Genomic DNA, 16,937 nt, shown 5'->3' on the forward strand with positions numbered 1-16,937 from the left:
GGGTGGTTTGTGATGTTGGGACATATGTGTGGAGTTGGGGTGCTAGGGGTGAGGGTGGGGGTATGTGCTGGCATGCAGGTAGGGTGGGGGATGTAATAATTAAGATTTGTCTTACCAGGGTCCATTCCTCCACCTACTCCTGCGAGGCCCTCAGGATGCAGAATCGCCAAGACCTGCTCCTCCCATGTTGTTAGTTGTGGTGTCCGCCGCCAGTCCGCTGAACCGCCAGGTGGTGTCTTGAGACCACGGAACTCACCTTCCCCCATAGGTCGTTCCACCTCTTCCTGATGTCCTCCCGATTTCTTGGGTGCTGTCCTACTGCGTTGACCTTGTCCACTATTCTTCGCCATAGCTCCATCTTCCTTGCTATTGAGGTGTGCTGCACCTGTGCTCCAAATAGCTGTGGCTCTACCCGGATGATTTCCTCCAACATGACCCTGAGCTCTTCCTCCGAGAACCTGGGGTGTCTTTGTCGTGCCATGGGGTGGTGTAGGTGATGTGTGGGGTGGAGTGTGTGGTGATAAGTGTGCTGATATGTAGTGGGGTGTTGTGTGAGGTGTGTGGAAGTTCTGTGGGTGATGGTGTTGTGTGCCTGTGGATGCTGTTGTTCTTGCTGGTGCTGTCTCTCTCTGGCCTTCTTTTGGAATTTTTTGTTGTAGGGGTTTGTGGGTGATGTGGGTGTGTGTTTTATATTGTAATGGGTGTGTGGGAGTGGTGTGTGTATGTGTATCAGGTGTGTGTATTTCGAATTGTCCAATGTGGCTGTGTTTTGTAGGAGTGTGTGTATTTTGAGCGCGGAGGTGTGTACCGCCAATAGAATACCGCGGTTGAAAGACCGCCGCGTGGATTTGTGTGTCGTGATAGTGATAGTGTGGGCGTTTTTCTGTTGCAGTGACGGTGGAGGTTTTGTTTTCACCAGTTTATCACTGACCTTTGGTGTGGCGTACTTGTGTGGGTGTCTGAATTTTGGCGGATTCCGAAATGTGGGTCATAATAGCTGTGGCAGAATTCCGCGGCCGCGGTGGTGTGTTGGCGGTCTTCTGTACGGCGGTAAGCGGCTTTTACCACCAATGTTGTAATGAGGGACATTATTATCAAAGTTTTCACTGTAATATACATTGCTGCAATATACTTAATATACACATGTTCTTGGTAGCTTATTTGGACAGCAAACTAATTCTCTTCAACTATGCACTTTTAAAGTGACAGTGCATCTGATTTAATGTGACATTGCTTCTTTTTAAACAATTATTATAATTTTCACTGTAAACTGCAGATTGATCACTTAGTCACAGTAAAGATGTTGTATTTTCAACATGTGATTTGTAACAGAGCTTCTTAATATTTTGTTTGAAGATTTTTTCATTAGTTTGATTTTTCTTTGTAATTTATTCAATTTCTTTTCAGAATTCTTTTGACATTGAATACAAGATCAAAGGGCTCATTTTGATGCAACTCAGGAGTCATGGTGGTAACGATTAACCACTTAATACTAATTAGGTAATAATGTATTTATGTGAAGGGTTATACAGTGGTGAGAAAGTAGCTTCTTTCTAGCATGGTTACCCCGACTTTTGGCCTGTTTGTGAGTGTGTGTCAGTGTGTTTTGACTGTGTCACTGGGATCCTGCTGGCCAGGACACCAGTGCTCATAGATAAAAACCAATATGTCAGTATGTTTTTCCTGTCTCACTGGGATCCTGCTAGCCAGGACCCCAGTGCTCATAGTTTGTGGCCTAATGTGTATGCCTGTGTAGTGCCTAACTGTGTCCCTGACGGTCTGCTATCCAGAACCTCAGTGCTTATGCTCTCTCTACTTTTAAATTTGTCACTGTAGGCCAGTTGCTCAATTTACCAATTTCAATTGGCATACTGGACCCCTTCTTATAAGCCCCTAGTAAATGGTACCTAAGTACCCAGGGCATTGGGGTTCCAGGAGATCCATATGGGCTGCAGCATTTCTTTTGCCACCCATAAGGAGCTCAGACAAACCCTTACACAGGACTGCCATTGCATCCTGCGTGAAATAGTGCAAACACTATTTCACAGGCATTTTCACTGCACTTAAGTAACTTATAAGTCACCTATGTGTCTAACCTTTACTTGCTGAAGGTTAGGTGCAAAGTTACTAAGTATGAGGGCTCCCTTGCACTAGCAAAGGTGCCCCCACATAGTTCAGGGCAATTTCCCCGGACTTTGTGAGTGCGGGGATGCCATTACACGTGTGCACTATGTATAGGTCAATACCTATATGTAGCTTCACAATGGTAACTCCGAAGATGGCCATGTAACATGTCTAAGATCATGGAATTGTACCCCCATTCCATATCTGGTATTGGGGAGCCAATTCCATGCATCCTGGGGGCTCCACCATGGACCCCCAGTACTGCCAAACCAGCTCTCTGAGGCTTGCAGTACAGCTACAGCTGCTGCCACCTCACAGACAGGGTTCTGCCCTCCTGGGGTCTAGGCAGCCCAGTCCCAGGAAGGCCAAACAAAGAAGTTCCCCTGGGAGAGGGTGTTGCACCCTCTCCCTTTGGAAAAAGGTGTAACAGGCTTGGGAGGGGTAGCCTCCCAGAGCCTCTGGAACTGCCTTGAAGGGCACAGATGGTACCCTCCTTGCATAAGCCAGTCTTCACTGGTTCATGGACTCCCAGTCCCTGCTCTGGCATGAAACTGGACAAAGGAAAGGGGAGTGACCACTCCCCTGTCAATCACCACCCCAGGGGTGGTGCCCAGAGCTCCTCCAGTGTGTCCCAGACTTCAGCCATCTTGTTTTGCAAGGTATGGGGGCGCTCTGGATGGCTCTGAGTGGCCAGTGCCAGAAAGTTACGTCAGAGACCCCTTCTGATAGGTCCATACCTGATAAGGTAGCCAATCCCCCTCTCAGGGCTAGTTAGGGTCTCTCCTGTGGTTTCTCTTCGGACTCTGCTTGCATGTTTCCTTCAGGAATCCTCTGAAACAATTTTAGACTCCTCTGACCTCGGATCAACCGCAGCCTGCTCCAAGAAACGCTGTAACTGCAACAAAGTGTCTACAAGAGACACTTCTCTTCAGCAACCTCAGCTTCAAGTCAGCAACTGCAAGAGTTTCCACAGTGTGCATGCTCTGGGGACTCCCTGTCTTCATTCTGCACCAAAAGAGCCGAAGAAATCTCCTGTGGAGTGACAAAGTCCCTCCCCTGCTTCAAGCAGGCACCTTCCAAGGCAACGACCGGTAGCCTGGGACTCCTATCACAGCGACAAGTTTGCTCCTAAGGACACAGAGGGTGGACATCATCGACATAGACTGTCCTGAGGTCCTGCTGTTGCAATTTGGAGGAGGTAAGACCTTGCCTTCCCTGAGAACAATGGTACCCTTGTGCATTATGTCTTCTTCGCTTCCTGAGGCCTCTGTGCACTCCCTTGCAAAATTACTTTGTGGACAGTCTGGCCCAAGTCCCCAGCACTCCACCCTGTGACGCTCAACTCACTGAGTTGTTCTCCGGCGGCGTGGGACCTTCCTTTATTGTGCTGCATCAACTGTGTTTTGAACCTCCTTTGAACCTGGATCCAGTGCCTTCTGGGGATCTGGCTGGCATCCTTAGGGCTCTCTCGAGTGCTGCGAGCCCCCTCTTCCTCCTCACACAGAGATTAGGCTCCCAGGTCCGTCCTGGGTCCATCCAGCGCCATTTTGATGAAAAATACACTTTTGCCGTAGCCAAGGCTTGTGGGCGACTTCCAACACGAAATCTGAAATGATCTTCATGCCATGGGACATCTTTTGCATCACGCAGAAATCCACTTGCATCTTCCCTAGGGTGCAATTCAGCAGTCTTTGACTAACCGTGGACTCTTCTTTTGCACCCTCTTCTGGGTTGGCAGGGGCTCCTGTCCATCCTGGAACTTATTTCAACTTCTGGACTTGGTCCCCTTCCTTTGCAGGTCTTCAGGTCCAATAATCCAGAAGTTTTTCTTTGCAGACTTGGTTGGCTGCTGCAAAATCCCCAAAACGAGGTGTAGTGTGTCCTAAGGAAACTTGCAGTACTTTACCCCTGCTTTTCTGGGCTCTGGGGTGGAGTAATTTACTTGCCTTTACTGTATTCTTACTCTCCCAGCAATTCTGCACATACTACACTTGTCTAGGAGGGAATTTGTGACTCACATTCCACTTTTTTAGTATATGGTTTGTGTTCCCCTAGACCTATGTTCTCCCATTGCATTCTATAGGATTTCCTTCTGTTTGCATTGTTCTATGACTATTTACTTGTCTAATTTTGGTGTCTAGTGTATATAGTGTGTATAATACTTACCTCCAGAAGGAGTATTGTCTCTAAGATATTTTTGGTACTGTGTCACCCAAATAAATACCTTTATTTTTGGTGACACTGAGTATTGTCTTTACCTGTGTATAAGTACTGTGTAACTATAAGTGGCAGTGCATGAGCTTTGCATGTCTCCTAGTTCTGCCTAAGCTGCTCTGCTATAGCTACCTCTATCAGCCTAAGCTGCTTTAACACTACTACATTTACTAAAAAGGGATAACTGGACCTAGTGTAGGGTGTAAGTACCCAAGGTACCCACAACAAACCAGGCCAGCCTCCTACAACAGTGAATTGGGATAGGCTGGCATGAATTAGCTACTATAGCTTTACTTTGTTTTACTGTATTCATCTCCTACTATAGCCTGTATTCTTCAGATCTACTGAAAATCATGAAAATTATGACAATGATAATGTTTTATATCAGTATTTTTTCTGCCCTAATGAAATTGTATCTGACTTGCTACTGAAAACATTTTCCTTCTATGTTTCTGTTTTTTTCAAATTGTGTACTGTTGCATAATGTATAAAATATTGTTTTGCAATTTATTTGAACTCAATGAGTGAGGCATGAAAAGTTTGTGTAAAGTCTTTTTTCTCTTTTTTTTCTTTCATGATGTGATTGCTTATAACGGAGTGGAATGGTTACATGGTCATGTCATCAAGGCTCTTCTGGCTGAAATGCGTTATCTGTATTCCTTTGCTGAAACTCCCATAAATAGGAAACTTTTGCACCGTTATTGGAATGACTCATCCTTTCTCATTTCTGAAGGTGGGATTTGATTTTGAATTTATTGGGCAGTGGTGTCTGTTAGTTAAACTCCATCCCGTATGGTGAGGGGTCCTTTGTATGCCTTTGGAGTTGTGGAAGCAGTATTGGTTAAGGACACCCATCGGCTGTCCATGTTGGATTTCCCTTTGAAACTTGTGTTTGTTACCGCTGCGAGTGGCCAATGATTGTGGCTACATGGCAGCAGCCACTGCAAGGTTTAGAAGTGGAGCACGAGTGCAGAAACAGCCAAGTTCCGCTCAGAACTTTAAAGGTGCAGTAGCGGTGTCTCTGGTAAAAGCTGTTTGGCAGCATGGCAAAGGAAATTTTGAAAGGAAGTGAGGCATCAGTGGCACACATTTCCATACCATGCGATGCGAGGAACACAACCAAAATTGCAGGATCAAACGACCCTTTGAGTCGTAAGCAATAACTGGATCTCTCGGAACATTTGGGAGAAAGAAGATGAGTTGCTGGTAGGAGGCAACATTGCTCAAGAATTACTTGGAGGTGGAGAGGATTCCCTGTGGTTTATGTATTAATACCATTCCCACCTTGTCTAATTTGAAACCACAGCTCTTGAATGAGTTGGTGGAAAACTCTAAGGCGTGTTCCCAGGGCATGTTAAGGATATTAATAAACCACGCTTGAGAAGAGAATCATGAGTTAATTACAAAAATCAATAAATTACTGGCTGATTTGAAACTGGATCCGGACCAAGAGGATTAGAAACCTCTTTGAAAGTGGTGAATGAGAAAGTTAAGAAACATGAGCAGGAGGTGACTTCCAGTGTAAAGAGATTCATTATGAGACTGGCCAGATTTTGACATTTGCAAGGAAATATGATAAGGCCAGAGTTCAGCTAGCTAGGGAGGAGACTTTGCAAATGATGGGTTTTACAGATGGCTCGTCTTCCACTGATGTGAGCTCAGATCCGGGTTGATTAGTCCATGCTTGCAAGATTTCTTTTTCCAAGGAGTGTCGGCTCCTACAACAAAGCAATGAAGAGCCTCCCAGGAACACTCTAAGGAACAGAGGAGGAAGAGGCAAAATTGGAAACAACGTCAACGGAGAAAAAGACAGCAGTGCCGGGAGGGGAACGCTGGGCTGGGGCTGCAAGAAGGGACAGTAGAAGAGACTCAGCAATTGATGGTAATTAACCTATCTTCTACAGTACTGACTGAAGTTGAGAGGGAGGTTTTAAGTCTTGGATTGTCTTTCTGCCTTGAAGTGTCAGCTGATTATGAACAAATGTGGGTTGATCTTTTCAAATTTGTCCAAAAATGTAAACTTTATAAAATGTATGCATTGAAAAAGAGTGAGATTACACCAATCACATCAGTTGGGGAAGGTGGGGCAGCTAAATCCTCCAATCTTGTGATTGATGATGTTGAAGTTTTATATTCACTATATGAACTGAGCAGTGGTACAGCTGTAGAGAAGATCAATAGCAGCATGGAACCTTTCGATCCTAAGATAATTGATGACATTTGAAAAGAAGTTAGGAAACATACAGCTCTGATGGGAGAGACTGATTTTAGACAACCATCGAAGTTTGTGCCCCAGTTACCACATGACAGTAGTGATGTATTCTGTGAGCTTGTTGCTGCAGATCTGTTGAAAATGATAAAAAGCACATTAGGAAATCCAGTTTGAGCAAGCAGCACTGGAAAGCAGTTTGTTTCCTACAATGAGATGATGATATTGGCATTAAACCATCTGATAAGGGTGAAACGTTGTTATTATGGCACATGAGGATTATGTAGCTGGAGCATATAGACAGCTCAATGACGGAACATGTTATCATGTGATAGAAATAACATATTTTGTGGAACTGCAGGCACAATATTATGATTGTCTTAAAGATTGGTATAACAACCAACTGTTAAATTGGGATGAGATGCAGCTTCTCAATAATGATTTTCCTTGTATTCCAACCCCGTACCTACTTCCAAAGATTCATAAGAATGGTATACATCCCCGTGGGTGGCCCATCGTGTCATCTAAGAATAGCCTTTTTGAGAATACATTGATATGTGTGGATATTTTTTTTTTTTCTACAAACCTTGCCTTCTTTTGTAAAGACACAAACAATTTCATAATTTGAACTGGGAAGAGAGTTACATCATGGTGTGTTTGGAAGTGGAAATCCTTCGCACCAGTATAAAACATTAGGATGGTTTGCTTGCATCAAAACATTTTCTACATGCTAGGGTTTTACATTTTCTCCAGCACACACACATGCTGCTAGAGATGATTAGCAAGTGTCTTTCTGAAAACATCCTCATGTTTCAAAACACATTTTTCAAGCAGGTACGGGGTACAGTGATAGGCACCTGTTCCTGCCCTAGCTCTGCCAACAGGTCGGTTGGCTGGTGGGAGGAACAAGTATTTTGGGGCTGTGACTTAAAGCAGTGGACTGATAAGATTGTGTTATGGCTATGCTGCATCTGTGATGTTTTTTATGTGTGGAATGGTTCATGTAGGAAGCTTGACTGGTGTGTGTTGGGCCCCTGTGGACCTTACACCAGGTCCAGGAAAACCCTTATTAGTTAGCAACAGGATCTAGGAAGTCAGGGCCCCCAAGGGGTAGCTGTGGATGAGCAGCCAAGACTTATTTAAGAGGATTGTAAAGCACTTGAAAAAACAACCTAGTCAAACAGTAACTTATCACACAAGAAAGGAACCACACGGGGTTGAACAAATAAAGGTACTTTATTAAGGTAACACTAAACTAGATTACTTATAGGCAGTCCCCCAACTAGAGATAAACACCATATACACAGTAATAGTTAAGAATTTAGCATAAGAAACAACAAGCATTGGTGAGACATAATAGAAAATAGGTAGGGCCTAGGGGAGAGCCAAACTATGTACAAAAATAGTGGAATGCAAAGTTAGGTCCCCCACCCATGGATGTGGAGTAGTTAGTCAGGAGATTGGTCGACCCTCAGTGACCACAACAGCAGAGGTAAGTTACCTGGTTTTCCCATAGACTAACAAGGAGACTTAGAAAAGGAACTTTGCCAGAACTGGACCAGACCAGAGGAACCCAAAGGTGGATTCTGGAAGAAGAGGACCTGAAAAAGAAAGGGACAGAGCCCTGTCCACGATGGAGTGTGCAGATGGGGCAGGAGCCACTGCCCATCCTTCTGTGGGTGAAGATCTGTGTTGATAAAGTAGGATGAAGACCAGTTGCAGAGTCCAGGAGATGTAGAGGATTCCCCAGGGTCATGAAGAAGAAGTCTCACGCTGTTTGACAGATGGTAGAGGGGTCAGGAGGACTACCAACTAGCCTTTTCAAATGCAAACCATGGAAGAAGAGGAGTTGCAAAGCTGAAGAGGATCAGCAAGGCCCTGGGACTCGACCCTGGGAGAGTAGTTGTAGGAGGCTGGCCTGGCTTATAGTGGGTACCTTATGGTACTTACACCTTGTGCCAGGTCCAGTTATCCCTTATTAGTAGAATAGAGGTGTTCTAGCAGTTTAGGATGATAGAGGTAGCTACAGCAGAGCAGCTTAGGCTGAACTAGGAGGCATGCAAAGCTCCTACTATACCACTTATATCATATAGCACTATATCATAAGAAAACACAGTACTCAGAGTTACTAAAAATAAAGGTACTTTATTTTTGTGACAATATGCCAAAAGTATCTCAGAGGATATACTCCCTTAGGAGGTAAGTAATATACACAAATGATATGCACACAAATCAAAATCAGATAAGTAACAGTTAGAAAAGTAGTGCAAACAATGTAGTTCACAATAGAATGCAATAGTGAGAAATAGGCCTAGGGGCAACACAAACCATATACTCTAAAATTGGAATGCGAACCACGAAGGGACCCCTGGCCTAGCGTAGTGTGTAGAGGGTCGCTGGGAGTGTAAGAGAACTCGAAGGGTGTCCAAGATACCCCACCCAAGACCTTGAAAAGTAGGAGTTAAGTTACCCTACTACCCAAGAAAGACAGTAAAGTTGAGATAGGGGATTCTGCAAGGACAACAACTGACTGCAAAACACTGACGACGGATTCCTGGACCTGAGCACCTGTAAAGGAAGGGGACCAAGTCTGAGAGTCACGAAAGTGTCCAAGGGGGGCAGGAGCCCACTAAACCCCGGATGAAGGTGCAAAAGGGCTGCCTCTGGGTGGAAGAAGCCAAAGATTCTGCAACAACAGAAGGTGCCAGGAAATTCTCCTTTGGTCTGAAGATGTCCCATGGGGTGCTGGAGGATGCAGAGTTCTTTCCACGCAGAAAGACCGCAAACAAGCCTTGCTAGCTGCAAGAGTCACGGTTGAGGATTCTGGGTGCTGCTAGGGCCTGGAAGGACCAGCAGGTCACCCCTTAGAGGGGGAGACAGAGGGGGGTACTTAGCAACTCATAGAACCCATGCAGAAGCAGGCAGCACCCGCAGAAGTACCTGAACAGGCACTTAGAAGATCTGAGAACAGTGGTCGACTCAGAGTCACTAAGGAGGGTCCTACGATGTCGGAGTCCAACTCAGCGAGTTGGGCAATGCAGGGCGGAGTGCTGGGGACCTGGACTAGGATGTGCACAAAGGAAGTCTTGCAAAAGTGCACAGAAGCCAGAGCAGCTGCAGTTCACGCAGTACACAGGATTGCTGTCTGGCATGGGGAGGAAAGGACTTCTCACCACCAAATTTGGACAGAACGGCCACTGGACTGTCGAAGACACTTGGACCCAGCTCCTGTGTTCCAGGGACCATGCTCCTCAGGATGAGAGGGGACCCAGAGGACTGGTGATGCAGACGTTTAGTGCCTGCGTTGGCAGGGGGAAGATTCCGTCGACCCACTGGAGATTTCTTCTTGGCTTCCAGTGCAGTGTGAAGGCAGACAGCCCTCAGAGCATGCACCAGCAGGAAACAGTCGAGAAAGCAGGCCGGATGAGGCGCTACAATGTTGCTGGTAGTCTTCTTGCTACTTTGTTGCGGTTATGCAGGCGTCCTTGAGCAGTCAGCGTTCGATCCTTGGCAGAAGTCGAAGAGGGAAGTGCAGAGGAACTCTGGTGAGCTCTTGCATTAGTTATCTGAGGAATAGCCCACAGGATAGACCCTAAATAGCCCACAGAGGAGGATTGGCTACTGAGAAAAGTATGCATCTATCAGGAGGGGTCTCTGATGTCACCTGCTGGCACTGGCCACTCAGAGCTGTCCATTGTGCCCTCACACCTCTGCATCCAAGATGGCAGAGGTCTGGGACACACTGGAGGAGCTCTGGGCACCTCCCCTGGGAGGTGCTAGTCAGGGGAGTGGTCACTCCCCTTTCCTTTGTCCAGTTACGCGCCAGAGGAGAGCTGGGGGATCCCTGAACTGGTGTAGACTGGCTTATGCAGAGGGGGCACAATCTGTGCCCATCAAAGCATTTCCAGAGGCTGGGGGAGGCTACTCCTCCCCAGCCCTTCTCACCTATTTCCAAAGGGAGAGGGTGTAGCACCCTCTCTCAGAGGAAATCCTTTGTTCTGCCTTACTGGGACCAGGCTACCCAGGCCCCAGGGGAGCAGAAACCTGTCTGAGGGGTTGGCAGCAGCAGTGGCTGCAGTGGAGACCCAGGAAAGTTAGTTTGGCAGTACCCGGGCTCTATGCTGGAGCCCTTGAGATGCATGGAATTGCCCCCCAATACCAGAATGGTATTGGGGTGACAATTCCATGATCCTAGACATGTTATATGACCATGTTCGGAGTTACCATTGTGACGCTACATATAGGTATGACCTATATGTAGTGCACACGTGTAATGGTGTCCCGCACTCACAAAGTCCAGGGAATTTGCCCTGAACAATGTGGGGGCACCTTGGCAAGTGCCAGGGTGCCCACACACTAAGGGCCTGATTACAACTTAGGAGGACGGTGTTAATCCGTCCCAAATGGGATGGATATACCACCTACCGTATTACGAGTCCATTATATCCTATGGAACTCGTAATACGGTGGGCAGGATATCCGTCACATTTGGGACGGATTAACACCGTCCTCCAAAGTTGTAATCAGGCCCTAAGTAACTTTGCACCTAACCTTCACAAAGTGAGGGTTAGACATTTAGGTGACTTAAAAGTTACTTAAGTGGAGTGTAAAATGACTGTGAAATAACGTGGACGTTATTTCACTCAGGCTGCAGTGGCAGTCCTGTATAAGAATTGTCTGAGATCCCTATGGGTGGCAAAAGAAATGTTGCAGCCCGTAGGGATCTCCTAGAACCCCAATACCCTGGGTACCTAGGTACCATATACAAAGGAATTATAAGGATGTTCCAGTGTGCCAATCAGAATTGGTAAAATTAGTCACTAGCCTGCAGTGACAATTTTAAAAGCAGAGAGAGCATAAACACTGAGGTTCTGGTTAGCAGAGCCTCAGTGATACATTTAGGCACCACACAGGGAACACATATAGGGCACAAACTTATGAGCACTGGGGTCCTGGCTAGCAGGATCCCAGTGAAACATATCAAACATACTGACAACATAGGGTTTTCACTATGAGCACTGGGCCCTGACCAGCAGGATCCCAGTAAGACAGTAAAAACACCCTGACATATACTCACAAAAAGGCCAAAAGTGGGGGTAACAAGGCTAGAAAGAGGCTACCTTCCTACACAACCCTCCCCAAATGAAGGACAATGGGGCTAACCTTGGCCAGTTGAGTCTTTATTGTCTAAGTGATGATAATTGGAGAGTAGCTCTGCAATAGATTGGTTACTCCCTTTATCATTCATTATATGGTTACTTCTCTATGGGGATGCAAACCACCCTGTTTGAAGTTTTTTAGCTAGCCTACAATGTGAAGTTATATACTCAGAGTTCCTATTAGTATGTTTAAGTTTAGAGCAGTGGGAATTGTCCACTGGACCTATATCAAGTGATGAGAATGCCAGACAGGGAGGCTGTCTCAATAAAGCCATAGCTGGGCAAACATGTTGTCCATATGGCTGTAAGAGAGAACAGGGATGCTGTTTCTCTTGAGTTGGAGCAGGGCAGGGATGCTGTCCTATGAGCTCCACACTAGGGCTTGGCTGCTGTCCTAAGTGTTGTGAGGCAGTGCAAGGTTGCTGCACTAAAGCTTCTCTGGGAGGGTTGGAGGGATGCTCCATGTTGACTAAAATGGTACACTTTTTCTCACCAATATTAGTTATCCCACAGAGAGGTACTTCCACCTCAGGGAGTACAGCTGTGCCACCTGATGGTTTCCTTGGTACAGGTGCCACCCCAGGAGAGGTTTCTCCCACCACAGGAATGGTATCCTGAATGGCATCGTAGGTAGGGAATACTTTGATGCCCTTTGTACCTGTTGTTGGAGAAGGATCCTGAGTTTTCAGGCCTTTTTCTCTCCTTTGCTTTTTCATTTCAGTTGAAATGAGAGAAAGCAATTCCCCAGGGATACCCAGCATGGCTGCATGGGTATTAAACTCTACCTCAGCCCAACCTGAGGCCTCTAGGTCATTACCTAAGAGACAGTCTACAGGTAAGCTAGGTGATACTACCACCTGCTTAGGGCCAGTAACTCCACCCCAACTAAACTGAATTATAGCTAAGGGAAGGAAATTAGTGGAGTTTTGGACATCAATAATCTTGTACTGTTGTCCAATGATGTGTTTTGCAGGAGACACTAGGTTTTCAGTCATCAAAGTGCTACTGGCACCCGTGTCCCTGTAGGCCTGAGCCTCAACACCATTTATTGAAACTGTCTGCCTGTACGTATCCATTATAAGGGGACAAGCAGCCAGTGTGGCAAGGCCAATGCCACTAGGTGTGGCAGAAACTGTCTTGAGACTGACTACCTCAGTTTCTATGATAGACCCATAAGTGAACCCAACTACACCCTATTTTGACTGTTACCAGCAGTCCCAACACTATTACCACTGCTGCTAGGGGCACTAGCGTTTGATGTATTAGTGGTGGTAGGCGCAGGGGGTTTACCTGGGCAGGACTTCTCCCCTGGCCTATGGCCTTTATTTTTACATACATAGCACCAAGGCTTTTTAATGTAAGTGGGTTGTGAAGAAGAGAAAGAAGATGATTTATCCCCACCCCCTGAAGAGTGTTTAGGATTTGAAGAAGGATATTTAGTTTTACCTTTATCCCCATGCTTATCGTGAGATTTCTCACCATCTTTCTTCTCGCCATCCTTGTCACCTCCTGTATGAATCTTTCTGTTCACTCTTGTTCTGACCCATTTGTCTGCCTTCTTTCCAAATTCTTGGGGAGAGGTCAGATCTGAGTCTACCAAGTACTGGTGCAACAAATCAGACACACAATTGTTCAAAATATGCTCTCTCAGAATCTCTCAGAATCAGATTATACAGGCTTTCATAGTCAGTCACCTTACTGCCAGGTAACCAACCCTCCAAGGCCTTCACTGAACAGTCTACAAAGTCTGTCCAGTCTAGAGAGGACTCTTTCCTGGTGTCTCTGAACTTAATCCTGTCTTGTTCAGTGGTTAAGCCAAATCCATTCAAGAGTGCATCCTTCAGAACTTTGTAATTGTTGGCATCACTTTCTCTGACAGTAAGGAGCGTGTCCCTACCCTTACCAGTGAATGATAGCCACAAGATAGCAGCCAACTGCCTTTGAGGGACCAACTGTACCATACAGGCCCTCTCAAGTGCAGCAAACCACTTGTTAATGTCTCCCCCCTCCTTGTAAGGGGGGACTATCTTATGCAGGTTTCTGGAATCTTGCTCTCTAACAGAATTGCTATCAGAAATACTGCAGCCACCATGGGGAACTAACCCCAATCTCGGTCTTTCCCTTTCTACATCCAGGGATTCCCTGTCTAAGGCCAGCTGCTGCTGTTTAAGCTTCAGCCTGCCTCTTCCAACCTCAGCTTTCTGAGTTCCCTTTCCATTAGGTTATCCTCAGGGTGGGAGGCTTGGGAATGTTTAGATACAGAGGAGATTTGGGAATTGGCAGAGAGAGACCTGTCCCTAACTGGCTGGACCCTAGTAACCTGGCCTTTAAGTGTGAAAGATGCCCTACTAATGTGTGACCCTCTCCCACTACCAGTGTCACTAGGTGGCCTGCTAGATGGCAGGCCTTTGTAAGAACCCTCCCCAATCTCTTCAGGGAACTCCTCTGAGTCTGACTGGGCACCCTCCCTGCCTACCTCCTGTTCCTGAGATGGGCCAGACTGGTTCTGGTCACTTTTTAGGAGAAGGTTAAAGAGAAAGTCTTTGGTAGGATTCTTACCAATGCTTAAAACTCTTTCTATGCAGAGACCCCTCAAACTTTTAAAGTTTAAACTCTCATAATTTGCTTGACCAATTTTGGGAGTGTGCTCTACTACAGACATGATAGAAAAAGTTTAAGACAGAGAGAGAAAAAGTTTTAGAACTTTTGAAAGTACAGAGAAAAAACGTTTTCAAACTGTTTGAAAACTTTTAAAAGTTTTCAGAACTTTTCTGAAACTTTGCAGAAAGTTTTAGAGCCGAACAGTAAACTGCTTTGGTTCAATGTGTATATATTGAAATATTTAGTATATGTTTTTTCATGAACAGTACCAATGACAAAGTGGTAAAGCAGTTACAAGTACTTATCCCACCGCTGCACCACTTATAGTGGGTACCTTGTGGTACTTACACCTTGTGCCAGGTCCAGTCATACCTTATTAGTAGAATAGAGGTGTTCTAGCAGCTTAGGCTGATAGAGGTATCTATAGGAAAGCAGCTTAGGCTGAACTAGGAGACATGCAAAGCTCCTACTATACCACTTATATCATATAGCACTATATCATAAGAAAACACAATACTCAGAGTTACTAAATACTGTAAAGGTACTTTATTTTTGTGACAATACGCCAAAAGTATCTCAGAGGATATACTCCCTTAGGAGGTAAGTATTATACACAAATTATATGCAAACAAACAATAATCAGGTAAGTAACAGTTAGAAAAGTAGTGCAAACAATGTAGAATCACAATAAAATGCAATAGTGAGAAATAGGCCTAGGGGCAACACAAACCATATACTCCAAAAGTGGAATGCGAACCATGAAGGGACCCCAGGCCTAGTGTAGTGTGAGTCGCTGAGAGTGTAATAGAACAGTAAGGGTGTTCAAGATACCCCACCCCAAGACCCTGAAAAGTGGGAGTAAAGTTACCCTACTACCCCAGAAAGAGAGTAAAGCCAAGATAGGGGATTCTGCAAGAACAACAACTGACTGCAAAACACTGAAGATGGATTCCTGGACCTGAAGACCTGTAAAGGAAGGGGACCAAGTCCAAGAGTCACGCCAGTGTCAGGGGGGCAGGAGCCCACTAAACCCCGGATGAAGGGGCAAAAGGGCTGCCTCTGGATGGAAGAAGCCAAAGATTCTGCAACATTGGAAGGTGCCAAGAACTTCTCCTTTGTTTAGAGGATGTCCCACGGCTTGCTGGAGGATGCAGAGTTGTTTCCATGCAGAAAGACTGCAAACAAGCCTTGCTAGCTGCAAGAGTCACGGTTGAGGATTTTGGGTGCTGCTAGGGCCCAGGAAGGACCAGGAGGTCGCCCCTTGGAGGAGGAGACAGAAGGGGTGCTCAGCAACTCATAGAGCCCATGCAAAAGCATGCAGCATCCGTGGAAGTACCTAAACAGGCACTTAGAAGATCTGAGGACAGCGGTCAACTCAGAGTCACACAGGAGGGTCAAACGACGTCAGAGTCCAACTCAGCGAGTTTGGCAATGCAGGACGGAGTGCTGGGGACCTGGGCTAGGTTGTGCATGAAGGAAGTCTTGCAAAAGTGCACAGAAGCCCGAGCAGCTGCAGTCCACGCAATACACAGGATTGCTGTCTGGCGTGGGGAGGCAATGACTTACCTCCACCAAATTTGGACAGAAGGGCCACTGGACTTTCAAAGACACTTGGACCCAGCTCCAGTGTTCCAGGGACCACGCTCGTCAGGATGAGAGGGACCCAGAGGACCGGTGATGCAGAAGTTTGGTGCCTCCGTTGACAGGGGGAAGATTCCGTTGACCCACAGATTTCTTCTTGGCTTCCAGTGCAGGGTGAAGGCAGACAGCCCTCAGAGCATGCACCACCAGGAAACAGTCGAGAAAGCTGGCAGGATGAGGCGCTACAATGTTGCTGGTAGTCTTCTTGCTACTTTGTTGCGGTTATGCAGGCGTCCTGGAGCAGTCAGCGGTCGATCCTTGGCAGAAGTCGAAGAGGGAAGTGCAGAGGAACTCTGGTGAGATCCTGCATTCGTTATCTGAGAAACAGCCCACAGGAGAGACCCTAAATAGCCCACAGAGGAGGATTGGCTACTGAGAAAGGTAAGCATCTATCAGGAGGTTTCTCTGACGTTACCTGCTGGCACAGGCCCCTCAGAGCTGACTGTCCATTGTGCCCTCACACCTCTGCATCCAAGATGGCAGAGGTCTGGGACACACTAAAGGAGCTCTGGGCACCTCCCCTGGTTGGTGCTGGTCAGGGGAGTGGTCACTCCCCTTTCCTTTGTCCAGTTTCGTGCCAGAGCCAGGCTGGGGGATCGCTGAACTGGTGTAGACTAGCTTATGCAGAGAGGGCACCATCTGTGCCCATCAAAGTATTTCCAGAGGCTGGGGGAGGCTACTCCTCCCAGCCCTTCTCACCTATTTCCAAAGGGAGAGGGTGTAACACCCTCTCTCAGAGGAAATTCTTTGTTCTGCCTTCCTGGGACGAGGCTGCGCAGGCCCCAGGGGGGCCGAAACCTGTCTGAGGGGTTGGCAGCAGCAGTAGCTGGAGTGGAGACCCCGGAAAGTTAGTTTGGCAGCACTCGGGCTCTATGCTGGAGGCCCGTGAATGCATGGAATTGTCACCCCAATACCAGAATGGTATTGGAGTGACAATTCCATGATCCTAGACATGTTACATGACCATGTTCGGTTTTACCATTGTGACG

The sequence above is a fragment of the Pleurodeles waltl genome, chromosome 2_1 (genome assembly GCF_031143425.1).
Source record: "Pleurodeles waltl isolate 20211129_DDA chromosome 2_1, aPleWal1.hap1.20221129, whole genome shotgun sequence".
In the NCBI taxonomy this organism is placed as follows: Eukaryota; Metazoa; Chordata; class Amphibia; order Caudata; family Salamandridae; genus Pleurodeles; species Pleurodeles waltl.